The sequence below is a fragment of the Mycteria americana genome, chromosome 21 (genome assembly GCF_035582795.1).
Source record: "Mycteria americana isolate JAX WOST 10 ecotype Jacksonville Zoo and Gardens chromosome 21, USCA_MyAme_1.0, whole genome shotgun sequence".
Classification (NCBI taxonomy): domain Eukaryota; kingdom Metazoa; phylum Chordata; class Aves; order Ciconiiformes; family Ciconiidae; genus Mycteria; species Mycteria americana.
Window position 1 is genome coordinate 1,458,425 of NC_134385.1, and position 13,273 is coordinate 1,471,697.

The 13,273-nt window shown below is 64.6% G+C and overlaps 1 protein-coding gene across 2 annotated transcripts in view; it reads left to right on the forward strand.

Annotated features, from left to right (window-relative positions):
• Positions 1–1,444: 1,444 nt before the first annotated feature.
• COL8A2 (collagen type VIII alpha 2 chain) overlaps positions 1,445–13,273 on the forward strand; it is a 34,229-nt gene continuing 22,400 nt past the window's right edge. For both annotated transcript variants that reach the window (XR_012778530.1, XM_075522088.1), the window contains exon 1: positions 1,445–1,750. The gene's annotated coding sequence lies outside the window, so the exon portion shown is untranslated. The remainder of the gene's footprint in view (positions 1,751–13,273) is intronic.

Sequence of the window (13,273 nt, forward strand, 5' to 3'; positions counted from 1 at the left end):
ACTGCCAGGGCACGGCAGCCGCGGGGCCAAGACGGCAGCAGAGCGGTTTCTGCCGGCAGCCGTCCCGCTGAGGCTGCGGTCCCCGAGCAGCAGGTGATGGTGCACCGCGGTTCAGCCGGGCTCCGCCGTGGCCAGGAGCAGCCTCGGGGCTGCTCTAAGCTGCTCGCCACGGCCTGCGGTAGGGACCAGCTCTGGGTGGACCCCCAGCCCTGCCTGCTCGGGGCACGGAGGGGACCCCCAGCCCAGCCCCAGCCCCAGCCGCCCACGCGGGGCAGAGCACATCAGCATTCCTGGGAGCAGGGTCTGGCCCCGCGGCGGCCGCTCGCCGAGGGAAGGCATTGAGGGGGGATTAGCCGTCTGATGCCCCCCCTTGCTCAGGCGCTTAATACAGAAAACAAACACCCTTGTGCGCCCGGGCGGCCTCGATCCAGACGGGCTTTCTCTGTGCCCGTTGCCTGAGCAACCCTAATCTGCCTCCCGGGGCACACCGGGGCCCCGCACCCCCTGGGCCCGTGCACCCCAGCAGCTGCGGCAGTGCCGGCGGTGTCCCGGCTGTGCCTGGCACGCGGCTGCCAGCGGGACGCCATGACTCCTCCGCCTCGGGAACGGGCAGCACACGGTGGCTGGGAAAGGCTGGAGGTGGGGGCTGCGGGCACCCCGCTCCCCCAGGATCGGGGCACCTCTGTCCCGGTGCATGATTTGAAACTGTGCCGAACCAAGAGGCAGCAGGACCTGGCAGCACCAGCACCACATTTCCCTACTTTTCCACTCAGGGCAGCAGGATTTTTGGGGTGGTGAAGTCCCCCCGCCATAGCAAAGGGGGGGGGAGCACCTCTGGCTCGCACTGGCCCTGTGCCCGCAAAGGGAACAGGCGGTGGGTTTGGGGGAGCATGGGAGCAAGCGTGGGGCTGGCAGACAGGTAAAGAGGGGGAATGAGAGCTGAACCCCAACCTGCCCACCCCAGGGCAGTGTCATGGGGACTGAACCCCAACTGCCCCACCCCAGGGCAGTGCCATGAGGGCTGAACCCCAACCTGCCCACCCCAGGGCAGTGTCACGGGGACTGAACCCCCACCTGCCCACCCCAGGGCAGTGCCATGAGGGCTGAACCCCAACCTGCCCACCCCAGGGCGGTGTCATGGGGACTGAACCCCAACCTGCCCACCCCAGGGCGGTGTCGGGGCAGGCAGCTCCCAGGCAGGGGCAGGCAGGGTCCCCGGGTGCTTTGCCATGAAGGGGCCCCTTTTCCCACCGCTGCGGCCGCTCTCGCTGGATCGGCATCCCCAGGGCACCGGGCATCCCTGCGCCAGGCGAGGGCAGAGCGGGTGCCGGGGCTGGCGAGGAGGGGGCCCCCCGCTCCCCCCTCGCTGCCGGGGGCCGCGCTTGCATTGATTCATTTTGCGGGCAGTCTCCCTCCTGCGCGGAGAAGCGGAGAAGCGCTGCCGGGCTGCGACCTCCGAGGGGCGGGGGGGGGGGGAGAAAACAAGAAAAAAAAAAAAAAAAAAAAAAGAGGGAAAAGGAAGAAATCGCAGCAGCCAGCGGGACCCGGCCCGGCCCCGCGCTGCCCGCCCCGCTCCGCTCCGCTCCGCACCTCCCGGCTCCGCTCCGCTCCGCCCCGCACCGGCCCGCCCGCCCGCTCCGCCCCGCCGCGGGGGTGCCCGGCCCGGCCCGGCCCGTCCCGGCCCGTCCCGTCCCGCCTCGCCCGCTGCCCGCCGGCGCCAGCCCCGGCCGCCTGCCCGCGCTCCGCCGAGGTAAGGGCTCCGCGGGCCCCCGCTCCCCGCTCCCCTGGGCGAACCCCGCGGGTCGCGCCGGGCTGGGACGGGAGGAAGCCGCGTTACCGTCCAGCCGCGAGTCCCTGCGGTGCCGGTTGCTTTTCCCCGTGCAGAGAGGAGTCCCGCAAGGACGCTTCCAAACGCCTCTCTCCAGGCGAGGTCCTCGCCCGCATGCTTGTCTTTATTTCTTTTTCCCTTTTGTCATCCCCTCTTTTTCCCCTGACCCACTTTAATCCCGCGCCTTTTCCAGTGAATCGTACCCAGAGGCTTTGCCGCGTTCGGGAGCCAGGCTGAGCCGTGTCCTAACATTCAGCCCTTTCTTTCTGCTCTTACGAAATACGGTTGTGAGAACAAAAGTGTTTTGGGGACAGCGCCGTGACCTTTGGGATCGCCGCTGCTGGCACGTCGGCGCAGCTCGATGCCCTGGTCCCGCTGGGAGGTTGTCCCCTCCCGCGGCTGCAAACATCTGCACCCACCGGGTCCCGGGTACCGGCGGGATCGGGGCAGGTCGCCGCGGCTCCTTCCACAAACACCTTGGGAAATACAAGGTGCTTATTTTATTTGGTTTTTTTAAGAGCGTTGCTGTTAATTGGCTCCTGATCTACCAGGTTCCCCAGCTTTGAACGTTCCCAATAAGCCAGGAAAGATCCCCCCTGTACGGTAGCCCCAGGCGAGGCAATAACCTACCGGAGATATTTTCTCATCTATGGGCAGCTTTGCTATAAGGAACATGTTTAATAAATCATAAGGCCGGTGAATTCCTGGGATTTTTATTGCTTCTGTAAAAATGCAGTTCTGATCCGTCTGCGAGGGACACTGGGAAACAAAGCTGCTCCTTTCAGAGCCGGATCCTACGAATTTAGGACACTGAGCTGGCGGCGGGGCCGGTGGCTGCGAGCCCCCCGGGCAGGGGCAGTGCCGCGGTGGGCGGTGGGAGTGGGGGGCTCCCGGGGCTGTCCCCGGCCACGCGTGGGTTTTCTGCCTCTGTCTCTGCTCTTTGAGGGACCGAACACAAACCGGGTGCCTGGAGCCCCGTCTTGGCTTCCCTCGCGCTGCCGGGGCTGCGGACGCGACCGCGTGCACAGAGCTGAGGCAGCGATGCCAGGGGAAACATCACAGCTGGAAACCCAGCGAGGCTGCGCCAGGCTTCGAATTACATTTTTCCTCCTCTCCCCGTTGCCCAGGGGGGAAAAGAAGCAGCAAAAACCAAACTGCTAAAAAACCGGGAGAGATTCTCGCAGGAAGAATCACCCGGTTTCCATCAGCCAGGCTGACCCGATCCCCCCTGACAGCGGGGCAGCGGATTGCCCCGGCGTGTTTGGGCAGAGGAATGGAAATAAAGCGATTTTCTTTATTTGTTCCAATCTGAAAATTGGGGTTTCAGGGTGGGTGCTGAGCCAAAACGTGAAAGGCGCACGGAGACGTGAACCCGGGAGCTGTCAGGAGCCCATTGGGATTTTGGAAAACAGGAGTGCTGTAGCCACAGGAGTCGGTTAGGGGTTGAAGTGGTGGAGGGCACCCGGCTCTGCCCCCGCTGCCTGGCTCGAACCGAAAGCCCAGTCTGTCCCTGGCCGCCGAGCTGCCCTGCAGAAGCAGCGGTTTGGTGATCGGGATTTGTCCCCGTCTCCTGCCATGCCTTTGTTTTAGGCTGCACGGAGCCCGGCCGCAATAGCAGAGGCGGGGAGGGAGCTTTTCTTTGTACGGGGAAGCATTTAAATTCTTTACAGTGATTCATATATTCCATTCATATGAAACACAGTCCTGTGGAGTGTGAATGGGGACTGCTGGGGGATTTTTTTAAGGCAATAAGCCCTAGAAGTGTCAAAAGTTATTCACACCTTGGTGAAATCAAGGATATTTCTGTCCGTGGCTCTTGGCAGGGGCTCAGCACAGCTCGCCTTGTGTCGGGTTTTTGGTTTCCCACTCGGATACGGTGCGGGGGGAGCGCGGGGGCAGCCCTCTCGCTCCCACTGCCCAGCGCTGTAAGCATTGCTCGGTGTTTTCTCAGCGGCCGGAGGGGCCCGGCACGGGCTGTGCCTGGGGGTCGCGGGGTGGCCCCCAGCGCTCGGCCCCGCCGGGGTTTGGACCCCCGTGGGTCATGCGCCCAGAAAGCCCCTGGGGCTGGAAGCAGCCCCGTCTCGGTGAGCCTGTGGCTGGGTGAGATGCTGCCCCTCGCGTTTCACCGCTCGTGGGACGGTCACCAAGGCTGTGACCAAAACTGCAGGCTGTGCCTGTCGGGGCAGAGCCCTGCCCCGTCTGCCCCCCATCACGGGGGCCGCACGCCAGCCCAGCCAAGGGACGGGCCGTGCGAGCATCCCTGCCTCGCAGGAGCTGCGGGAAGACTTCACGTGCCTGGCACCAGCGGGTGCCCCTCCGTCAGCTGCTCCATCAGCAGCCGGGCTGGGACCCTGGCGAGAGGCTCCGGGGGCCAGGCATGGCCCTGGGGGCACTGACCTGCTCTGGGGGGGCTGCCAAGTCCCTGCTGGGGAGCGTTAGTTTGGGGGGAAATAAGGCGGAGCGGCCGGGAGCCGAGAGGCACGGGGGCATCGCCCCGCTGCCAGGATGCACCCCAGGTGTGGGGCCAGCACCCGTGGGGGGCTCTTGCCTCTGCCAGCCGCTCCGGGATGCTTTGAGCCGCTGTAAATCCTCTCCGAAGGAACTGGGAAGACAGTTTTATGGCTGCTGGGGAGGAAGATTAGCAGGGTGTTGTTTTCAGAGCTGATCCATCACGGGACGCAGGCGCTGTGTGGTGCATCCGAGCGCTCGGCTGCTGGCGGGCAGCACAGCCTTTCCTGTGAAGTTTAGATAAAAACGCCTGGTTTTAATGTTCTGTCTCCTCTTGGGATCTGAGATGTGAGCAATAAAACTGCCTCCGTGGGCCCCGGGCCCCACGCGTCTCCCCTCTGCCCCTGCAGCAGCCGGGCTCCTTGCGAGCCGGGGGAATGGTAGATCGAGGGGATTTGGGCAACGGCACCTGCAAAAGGCATTAACCCCAGCGGAGAGGGCATGTGGGGCCGGTCCCTTCCATCCGCACACACTCCCTCTGTCATTCTCTCCTGTTTCAGCTTGTCCGCAGCCTGGGAAGCAGCAGAGTTTCCATTCCCCTGTGCTAAAGAAAACGTCTGTGACAATAAAAGCTAATAGTTCAGGAGGGGGAGGGATAAAAAGACGCTGAATTGCATTTGTCTTCCCCCAGTTTCTCCCTCCCAGCCCCTTCCCTCTGGGAGGGGGTGCAGGCCGTCGGCTCTGTTGGGCACAGGCAGGGCTCTGAGCCTCCCCACTCCCCCCTGCGCTCAGCCACCGGCTAATTAGAGAGGCAAACGAACTGCCTTAACAAAGGTGGAGGGGGGCATTGACTTGCACCCGCTCCCTCCTTCGCACCCTTTGCAGGGGTTCCCTGTGCCTCTACCATTGCTCTCTGTCCTGGACATTTTGGGGAGAGGGGCTGGGTGCTGCTGGAAACTTGGCTGCGTCCTGCCGCAATCCCGTGGGAGCGGAGCCCGCGGGAGCAGCAGCGAAGCCAGGGGTGACACCCCACGCCGCTGGCTGCCCCGGCCTCTCCCGGGCTCTCGGTCAGGGCTTAGCCGCACACTGCTTCCCTTGCGTGGCGACTTGGATGCCGGCACAGACATAATAAACCGCTTTTCCTTTTCCCCTTGTCGCCGGAGCCGTTCCCGAGTCACATCCCTGGCCACCTGGCCTCTTCCCCAGGGCTGTCTGGGCCGGCTGCGTAACCCCGCGCGTCGGCTCTGAACTTCAAAGCGATGAGATCCAGTCCGGCCGAGAAGGGCCCTCCTGGCTGGCTGGACGGCAGCGCACCGGGAAACATCTGCGCGGGGTCGGGGGGGCGCAGGGGCCGGCGCGGCCGGCGGGGTGGGATGCTCTGCTCTGCAAAGCCCGGCTCACCCATGGGCATGGCTCAGCTGCTCCCGAGGAGCTGCGGGGGCCCTTCCCTTCGAAGGACCCTTCGCCACCTTCTGCCCTGTACCCCCTGTCCTCGCAGGAGCATCCCACCGGGGACACCGCAGCCCCCGCTGGCTGCTGCCTCCCTGCAGAGCTCCCGAGCTTGGCCCGGGTGCTGCAGGCGGGAGATGGGTGCCATTAAAAATGAGGTGGGAGAAAAAAGGAGCCGAAGGCGGCTACGTGAGGGTTTCTACTGTACCCTCAGCCTGTTAACGCGGAGCGCTCCTATGGCCCCCGGTCCCGGTGTCAGCCGAGTTCACGGAGCTAAGCTGCAGATCACAGGCAGAAACGGCAGCCAAAATCTGCAGAGCAGCCGGGTCCCATCTCCGCGACCTTCCCTGGGGCCGGGCCCGTCCCTCTGGCCCATCTGGAGATGGTTGTCCTCAGAGGCTCGTCCAGGCGCCTCGGTCCAGGACAGGGCTTGGCAAGGAGCAGCCAGGGAGGAAGGCGATGATCTCGGTGTCCACCTGCTGTGGATGCAGAGAGGCGGAGGCGAGGGTTTTCCCAGCTTGGATACTTTGCACCAAAAAACTGAGTCCCTGTTTCTTGCACTGAAGTGCGGTGCTGCCAGCACAAGCTCTGCCTTCCCCGCGCTGGATGCGGCCTCAGGAATCCCCCAAACCAGCAGAGTTCTGCCAACCTGCGGCAAACCCGAGCGGCCCAGCAATGCCGGACCCCTGGGATCTCGCAGCGCTGCCTGTGCCTGCCCTGCAGATCTCTCTGGCTGTCGCCGAGAGCCTCTTTATTGTTCTTGCGGAGGGTTTTGTTTCACTGCTGCCTTCCAAGTTCCCAGGGATCTAAATTCTAAAGCAGGGTCTTGTAAAGAGCCCTGTCCAGATGGATGAGATGATATCGCTGGTATCAGATGAGATCTGTCCCCTGTCTTTATCCGCAGACAATGCAGCAGTGGGAACAAACAAGGATACAGCCTTTCTTCAGAGGCACATTAGCCAAGTAAGAGCCTTCTCTTTGTTTGGTACCGAAACCCAAGACCCTGCGGCCAGACCGCCTCACGTAGCCGCCCTCATCCCTGCAGCCGTGCGAGGATTTACCCTTTTCGCTGCGAAATCCCCTGCGCCCGAGTTGCGGGCAGGGCAGGGCAGATGGGTCCTGCCCGTTGCATTACGAGGCTGTTTCCTTTCCTGCTCCCGCTCTCGGGGTGTCGTCCGTGGGGCCGGGCAGGTCTCCGTGCTGCCGCAGGGACGGAGCAGTGCTCGGGGCTCTTCTGCTCTCGGGCAAAGAGACGTGAACCTCACACCTGCAGAAGGTGGAAGTTGCTTTGGTTGTGCCCCATCTTTAAGGGAGAGCTGAGCCCATTCAGCCAAGGATCGGGGCCGTCCAGAGCTGCTGAGTCCGCTCTGTGCACAACGCTTACAGCGATGCTTAAAGCCTGCGGCCAATTCACCTGCTTTCAGATTTCATTACAAGCCCTAAAATTTAGCCCAGGTTTGTTTTAAGAAGTTACCGGAGGCTGAGAGAGCCTGGGACTGATTTATGGCTTCCCATCAAAATCATGTGGTTTTACCACGAAACTTGGAAGCTCTGGCTGCATTTTTTCTTTGGAGATTTTGGCTTTGCTCCAGGCTCGGCTCCGAGGGGCGAGAGCGTGAATCCAGGGTGTGCATCGGGGCTGGAGCATTCGGGTGCTGCAAGTGAAATGGAGGAGATATGGATCCCTGCAAAGAGAATATTTAATGTCAGCACAACACAGCCATCTTTTTCAGGGAAGCACTGATAAGGCGGCCGGAGGCTTGGCACGGAGGGGAGCTGCAACAGTTCCTTTGCTTTCAGCGTGCCTTTAGTTTCAACACTTGCCGCTTATCGCCCTTGCATCCTGCTCGCTGTTCAGCGGCTCGATGTCAGCGGCCGAGAGCAACGTCCCCCGGCGTGCCCAGGGAGGTTGTGAAATCCCGCTGCTCTCCTCGCTGCCCTGCTCCCGGACCCGCGGGGTGAGCTGCTGGTGCCCACCGGGGTTAAATATGTGGGCTTTTGCCAGAGCAGCATATTTTCAGCCTCAAACATGCATTGTCAATGACTGCAGAAAGGTATTTCTCAGCTGCTCCCGTGTCCTGTAAGCCAGCCAGCCAGCGGAGAGAAACAAGCCTACTTTTATTGCTATTTCTTCATATTTCCTGATATTGCCAGTCTGGCGCTCACAACCCACAGGCAGATCCCCGAAGGTCCTGGGTTTGGATTACAGCGGCGATACTTTCCTCTTTTCTTTGCCTTTAATTTCAGATCCCTTGGGCCCCGAAGGGGTCAGGCTGATAAACCCAGCCGCTGCAGCCGGGCGGGCAGAGCCCGCAGCCCCCGGGGTGAGCAGCCCGGGCACTGAGAGCAGAGCACGAACCAGGCCAGCGTGGGCGATGCGGGGCCGTGCCCGGGCACCTCGGGTGCGGCTGGGGCTGGGGCTGGGGCTGGGGCGTCCCCCTCGCCACGGCGGCACGAGGGTCCTGGAGCCCAGTGACTGCTGCGTGCCCACGGACCTCTGAGGGTCACGTTGGGAGTCTTGGCTGCCGGCTCGTGGACGATGCACGAACAGATGAAAATGGTGCTTTACGTTACATAAATAACAAGGTCAGGGCGGCTGCGAGCTGCTCTGGCCACGAGTGAGTGCCGCGTCCTGCCGAGCATCCCCGGCGCGGGGGCCGGCGGGACAGCAGAGAGTCGCTTCGGGGCTTGGGTGGCTTTGTGGTTTTAATTTAGTGGCTTTTTAAAGTAAAGATGAAAGAGGGAGCCAGGCAGTGTCACATCAGTTCCCCCCGTCTGCCTCCAAACGAAGCTGGTGGGGCCGCACTGAGCACCAGCGGCTCCGTGCCCGCTTCCCCAACCTCCGCTCGCCCCTTCCCACCACTGGCACAGAAACGTCTGCGCCGCAACCAGACCTTGTCCGTGCCAAACACTGTGCCGTGCCGCGCCACGCCGGCTAGGAAGTGCTGGCTCAGATGGCACGGCCCCCATGTGAGATGCTCACGTGTCCGGCACCGCTCCTCCAGCCGCGGCACGTTTGACGCTGCTCAGCACGTCCGCTGATGCTTTTTTCCATTACGTGTTCTCCTATAGCTCTTTCTTACAGACCACGTGTGCTGTTATTGCCGAACATGAACTATGAGCTAGGATGAGACCCCAGAGCTCCTCCGAGCAGTTAGAAGCAGAGCTATACAATGAGTTTGTAATTATTTTATACCAAGTCTGGTATTTTCCTCCCCCCCAGGGGAAGGCCAATACAGTGAACAAGAGCGGGCCCGTGCCAAACCGTGCCCAGGCAGCGCTTTTATGAAATCTTGGGTTGGTAAGAATTAATTTCATTTAAAACATTCTTTTCGTTTTTCATAAAGCGCAGCAAATCCGCGGTACTTAGGGCAGGAATGCAGCGAGAGCGCTGCCGGGCAGGCAGCGAATTACCCGCGGCAGATGAGCCGTGACAGCGGGGTCGCCCGTGGTCCAGAGCTCGGCTTTCTCCGGGCATCCGGCTGGGAAGAAGGGAGATGCTGGAGCCATCGTCTTGGACGCAGCCGGGTATGGGACTCCGGCAGTCCCCGGGGCCGTGGGAGTTCAGGCGCGTTTATCCCCAAAGGTCAGGCAAATGCCAGCCGGGCTGTTTCCCAGCCCAGCGCCCGTGGGCTGTGGCATCCTGCACGGGCGGGACGGGGCGGCACAAATCGCCTGTTTGAGTCCCCTGGCTGGCGGCAGCTGGTTCAGGGGGGAAACCTGGCCTGAAACCCAAGCAGACTTGCTCAGGTGACAGGCTGCAAATAATTCATGTGAGTTTTGGGGCTGGGGGTACCTGACCAGCACTGGCGGCCAGGGCTGGAGCGGAGCTCCTGGGCAGGGGCTGGCAGCCGGTGCTCCGGCCCTGCACGTGAAGGTGTGAAGACCAGGGCTGTGGGAGAAGCAAACCTCTGTCCGCCTCGTTGCGGGGCTGCTGGAGGCGTGGCGGGGGCACGTGTCCCACAGCAAGACCCCTGCGGGGCCGGCTGCCATGGGGGCTCTTGGCATGGGATGGGGTTTGCTCCCTGGGGTCCAATCCCAATTGGTGGAACAGCCCCAAATCCCATCTGGAGGGCAGCCCCACTGGGAAGGGGTTTAACTCTCCTCCCTTCAGCCGTTTCCCCCTCTTGCAGCCTCCCAGGACAGGACCCAGATGGGCACCTCCTGTAACGTGTCCTCTTAGGATGCAAACGGGCGCTTGTGACCCTGGGCACGCTTCCCCGGCAGCCTCGGGGTCCGGCCGTGAGCGCGGGCGTGGGACGTGGCCCACGGGAGTTAGAAACGGGAGGCAGCCGACGGGTCTGTCCTGCTGGTCCTGCTGCCGGGCCGGGATCGCTCCCTGCCGCACTCCCCGGCGCTTCCGGAGAGGCTCGCTTGCTATAAATCTCTGCCTCCCACCCGGCTGGTGGGCTCCCAGCCTGCTGGAGAGCCGATAGTGGTGAACCAGAGCAGGATTAGAGGGTTTAGCAGGTGTCAAGCCTCATCTTTCATCCCAGCGCAGGCCAGTCCGTGGCTCGCTCTTCCCTGCTCCCGCGCAAGCCTTGCCGGAGCCAGGGCTGCCCTTTCCTTCTTCGTGTTTGCCGCTGACCTGGAGGGAGCGGGAGATGGGGTTTGCGACAGCGCAGGGGGAGCTGACGGCCCCCCGGGCTGCGGCAGAGGGTCTGCACCGTGCCCAGAGCCCCCCCCGGAGCCATCCAGCTTGGAGCGGTACCTTTGTGCTGGCGAGATGAAGCACCTGCGAAGGAGAGGTCAGCAGCTCTCCGGCACTGCATGGCACGGCACAGCCGGGGCCGGCAGGGATGCCCCGGGTGCCCGGTGAGCCGGGCAATCGAGTTTGCCAGCCGCGGTATCAGGTTGAACCGGTGTCGCTCCGCGGTTTGCTGGGGAGAGCGTGAGAGCGCAGGGCTGGGCGCGCTGTTTATTTTGGTTAAATCGAGTTTTCTCCGGGAGATTGGGGGGCGCGGGGGGCCTCCAGACAAGGGGCTTTTGTGAGCTGGGCTGCAAGCCGATCCTCTTTTGTGGTTTTGCTTTTTTGGATGATACAATTTGTTATTCCAAGAACTACCCAGCAAATGGACCCCATCAGCCAAGTCGCTGAAGCGGCTGGAGCCGGCGCTCGCGGCGCCTTTGTCTGCGCCCACCTTGGGCCCGATGGGAGCCGCTGGGGCCGTGTCACCGCAGCGCCTTTGTCCCTGGACCGTGCCCGGGGGAGATGGGGGGGGCTGGGGGGCCGGGAGCCGCCATCCCTCCTTGCAGGCTGCGGGGCTGCGGCCGTGCTGACGGGGCATCTTACGGGATTAGCCTGGGCTGCGACAGGCAGAAAGCGCCGGGTTTGTTGAATTCCCGGCACATTCGTGTCCCCGGCGGCATGCTGACAACAACCTGATTGTTGCTGCGCTGCCAGGGGAGCCAGTGCCGGGGGGACCCCGTCCGTGGGCAGCCCCTTTTCCCCCTCAGACAGGCCGGGACCCTCACCCTCACCGCCGGCCACCGGAGCTCGGCAGCTTGGCGGGAGCTGCAGGAGCTTGCATCCCTCTCTGCCCTTGGGCAGGAGGGCTCTGGCCCCAGCCCCAGCCGCTATTTAAGGTACTCCCCCCCCGGCATCCCTCAGCACCGACTGCGAGCGGGGCCGACTGTCCCGGCGAAGTGCCTGGGGAGCGGGGGGGGGAAGCGGGGGGCAGCCACGGCATCAGGGGTCCCACGGCGGCTGCAGTTCTGCAGTCACCCGCGGCAGCTCTGCAGCACCCCGGGCGGGGCACGGGCGCTTCTGCGCCCCGCGCGCGGGTCCCTGGCACCGAGAGCAGGACCTGCGTGGGCCGCAGCACGTTGGGGTCCTGCCGGCGGCCCCCCGCCTGCTCCACGGCAGCCCCGGCCCATCCGGGTCCGCCCAGGGCGGCTGCGCGGGCGTGGCTGCAGCCTGGGCCCTGTTGAAGCCCGGCCCTGGGGCGGCGGTGCCGGGGCACGTCCGTCCCGCCGGGCAGCCTGAGGCCGGGCGGTTCAGCCGGAGCATCCTTGGCCCGCTCGGCGTTACCTCCTACCGTGCGGGGATGCTGCTGGCTCTGTTTGTCTTGGCTCCGTTGGGCTTTTTCCTGCATGCGAGCTGGCTGGAGCTGGGCGGGAGCCAGCGGGTTTATAAATAAAAGCATCGGACACCTCTCTGGGTGGTGCTGAAAGCTCCCAAAATAGCCCTGCCGCCCCGCCGAGGCGCGCGTGGCCGGGATGTTCGCTGGGGCAGCCCTGGGGCTGGGTGCGGGAGCGGGGCTCCCCCTCGCCCCGACTCCCGTCCCGGCCGCCCTCGCGCAGCAGCCCCCGGGCCTCTCTCCGCGGCCGGGCGGGCACCCCCGGCTCCTGCAGCACCGGGACGGGCTGCCCCGGCCAGCCGGGCTGCGTCCCCGCTCCCGCCAGCCTCCCCGTGGGACGTGTGCCCCGGGACTGGCCGTCCCCCGGCGAGCCCCAGGAGCCGGCACCAGCTGCGCCCGGGGCTGGGTTTGCCTGCGGAAACCTCCCCGGCAGCGCAGGCGTGCGGTGTCGTGGAAAAGGGGGTCCAGCGCTGGTGGGGACCCCACGCCGCGCTCCTGCGAGAGGAGCAGAGCGGCCCCGGGGCACGGCGCGTGCCGGGCGCTGCACGGAGGGGACGTCGCCTGCGGCAAAACGTCCCCTTGGCCGGCTCCAGTTGATGGAGAAGAGCTGGGAGGAGAGCGCCGGCTTTACAGCTTCGGCCCCCGTGCCCGGCGCTGCCTGGCCGCACGCCGTATCTTCACAGCGGCGCTGGCCCGGCCCGGGCCGGGATGGTTGGAGGCCGTGGGACGTTGGCCTCGCGCGGTGTTTGCTTTCTGCTGGCGGAGGAGGCCCGGCTCGCCGGGGCCGTGGTCTGACCCTGGCAGAGCCCAGCGGGGGCCGTGGGAGGGAGCAGCCGTAACGTCCCGACAAAAGGAGCCCGGCGCGGGCAGGAGACGGCGCCGGGAGCCAGGAGCAGGGGCAGGGCCCCGTCCGGGGCTCCTCGCGCCAGCCGCCTCCGCTCCACGCTGCCTGCCCTGCCCGCAGGGTGCCGGGAGGGACGGGGGCGGCAGCGGCCTTGCAGACCCCGGTGCCTCCCTCGGGGTCCGGCTGCGGCGTGCCAAGGGCCAGCGTGGACTGGGGGGTTCCCGGCACCCAGCCGCGGCCGGAGCCGTCGTCCCGCTGGGCCCCTGCCAAATTCCACCCAGGGCCTGGCATTTCAACGTTCCGTGCCTTCGGAAAACGGCATTTTAATGCTTTTGCTGTAAATGAGGTGGAAAATGTCCGTGGGCTTGTGCAGGAAGGCTCCCGGGAGCCCGGCCACGCCGTAGGCGTGCCGGGGGCTGGCTGAGCCCTGGCCAGGCGGCTGGGGATGGGGTGGGATCCTCCGGAGCCCCGCGTCTCTCCAGGACTTCCACGCGGTTGCAAGCCAGCTCCGCTTGCTCCGGTTATTTCCGTTGCAGCAGCGAGGCCGGTGCTGCCTGTCCCCGGGGTGGGTCCTGCCAGCCTCTCGGTGCGCAGATTTGGGGTGCACCCTGACCCCCCCGCGGT